Raw genomic sequence first — 2788 nt, 5'->3', positions numbered from 1 at the left:
CTGCTCCGCCATGGCTGCCCGATCTGCCTGCTCCGCCATGGCTGCCCGATCTGCCTGCTCCGCCATGGCTGCCCGATCTGCCTGCTCCGCCATGGCTGCCCGATCTGCCTGCTCCGCCATGGCTGCCCGATCTGCCTGCTCCGCCATGGCTGCCCGATCTGCCTGCTCCGCCATGGCTGCCCGATCTGCCTGCTCCGCCATGGCTGCCCGATCTGCCTGCTCCGCCATGGCTGCCCGATCTGCCTGCTCCGCCATGGCTGCCCGATCTGCCTGCTCCGCCATGGCTGCCCGCTCTGCCTGCTCCGCCATGGCTGCCCGCTCTGCCTGTTCCTCTTCATGGGCCTCCACTCCACCACCCTCCTGGACATTTTGGGTTTTGTTTGGGCGTCTGGAGCCGCCCTTAGAGGGGGGGATGGATATGTAATGTGGGGTTTGTTTCATGTTCATGTTTTCATGTCTTTTATTTTGTAATTGTTTCATGCTGTTTGTGTCATGCTTCCCTTGCCCTCATGTCTTCATGCTATTGGTTCCTCTGTTCATTGTGTCATGTTCTGATTGGTTGTCTTAGTCATGTGTCTCGTTTCCCATTGGTTTGTTCATGTCATGTGACCCTCCTTGTTTGCTATAAGTAGCCATCATGTTCCCAGTGTGTCTCGTCGTGTATTGATGTTGTAACCCGCTGTCGGTGAGTCTAGTCTGTTCATGCCATGTAAAGTCTGTTCATGTCAAGTCTGTTCATGCCTCGTCAAGTCAAGTCTCAGATTATTGTTTGGATCACTGTAAATAAACTGCACTTGGGTTCTTCACTACGCTCGCCTTCAGTGGACTGAATTCGTTACAAATAGAAATCTTTTGTAACAATATAAATGTCTTTACTTTCACTTTTGATCAATTTAATGCAACCTTGCTGAATAAAAAATATATATTTCATTACATAACATGACATTTATATATTTTAAGTGTTTTTTAAGTGTCTAAACTCTTTTGTAAGCACTGTAAATGTTCTTTATCTGTTATTTGTAGCACAGAGGTATTGTTTTCTGTGTAATTTCAAAGAATTTCAATGTCAGTTGCCAGCTGTTTCTGTTTGTTGACGCCAGTCATACCTCAAATGATGGATGATAGACTAACATGCTTCCTCCTTCCTCCCCATAAATTGCTAACCTAAGCAAGAGTAAAGTGACATCTCCTCTATATGACTCAGCACTTTTCTAAGCAGAACACAGAGTTTCCGAACCATTGAGCCTAAGATCAAGACTAATTATCCACCCTTACATGCACTGATTATTGTTATTTAGTTTCCTAATATAACAAATATAAAATTATACTTCATCTCAATTAAGCAAATTACAGCTGTTTCCTTGTCACTGTTCTTTAAAAAATGAAAAAGGAAATTTGTTTGGGAACTTATCTGGACAAACTGCTATTAAACAATACTTATTGATTAGTTCATGGCTTTTCAGAGGGACAGCAAGAGGTGACTGGAGAGTTGGGGACAACATTTTTTTAGGACACAGTCTTGAGACACAATATATCAATATAAGTTTGAGCTCATGCTCTCAAAATGACTGTCCAGCTCAGCAATACCATATTATAGGGAATTTTAACAGCATTATGCTGCCGCAATCAATACGGTGACTGTCAAAAGGGATTATTAACAACCTTCATACAAAAAGTGCCCCCTTGAGGATTATCATTATAGTCAATCATATTGAGACTCCTGTACCGTACTTACCATGGTAATGACAGCAGTGGCATGACTTTTCAGTCAGGTATGCTGTATCAACCAAACGCAGCAGGAAAACGGTATATCAGTTTAGGAAAGACTGAAAAAAAAAATCAGAAACTAGAATAGAAACAGCACGACAAGTGTAGATTTAAAGAGCAGGTCATATGGTATTTTAAAGTGTCCTAATATTGTGTTGGAGTCCCCTACAACATGTTTAAATGCATCTAAGGTCAGAAAGCATTGTAATTTTGTCAGAATGTACATATAATATTTGAATCATTTTTCAATGATTTCGAAACGATTTGTTCGAAGCAGGTCTGTAAACCCCTCCCTTCCATAAGCCTACACTGCTCTGATTGGTCAGCTGGCCAAGTCTGTTGTGATTGGTCTTTCCGTATACAATGCGTGTCGGAAAACACCCATTACCATAATTAATTTTTTGCTCAGGGGGGTTACTTGTAAACAAAGATGCTATAAGTTTACAAAAATGGCATCGATATTACCTTATCAATTCGAGCCCGAGTCTAAGGATGATACCAATGCAGTCCCTCAACCGGAAACTCCATCGCAAGCACGACTTGATCAGGGCTGTGTTCAGCCCCGACAAAAAAACAGTGCAAAACTTTTTTAAACGGAAACGGTGGTGCGTTGAACACCCTGTTCTGATGACGCAAGAGTTGCAACTATGGCAGCTGAGAAGGCCATTCTTTGTGTTCTTTTTGAAGAATTTTTGGAGCCTGATGAAATCGGTATAAATATGTGTTTAATACTGCAAAATACGCTCGATGGTACAGTCATTGCCCTTGCCCTCCAGAATAAAAGAGAACATCCCAATCAAATGAAGGGATTTGTGGAAACTGTGGTTCCTAATTATTGTGATCCAACATTTGCCTCGCATTTCAGGATGAAAAGACAAACATTTCAGGTGAAGGATAATCCACTTCTTACCTCCGAGACTGTGTTATGACCTATATGACATTATTATTTTTATTGTGAGTATTACGCTTATCATTAGTGCTGATCACTGTTGTTGTGCTATGATATTGTAATATTTACCAT

The sequence above is a fragment of the Sinocyclocheilus anshuiensis genome, unplaced genomic scaffold (genome assembly GCF_001515605.1).
Source record: "Sinocyclocheilus anshuiensis isolate Anshui unplaced genomic scaffold, SAMN03320099.WGS_v1.1 scaffold1644, whole genome shotgun sequence".
In the NCBI taxonomy this organism is placed as follows: Eukaryota; Metazoa; Chordata; class Actinopteri; order Cypriniformes; family Cyprinidae; genus Sinocyclocheilus; species Sinocyclocheilus anshuiensis.
This window is presented reverse-complemented; position numbering follows the sequence as displayed.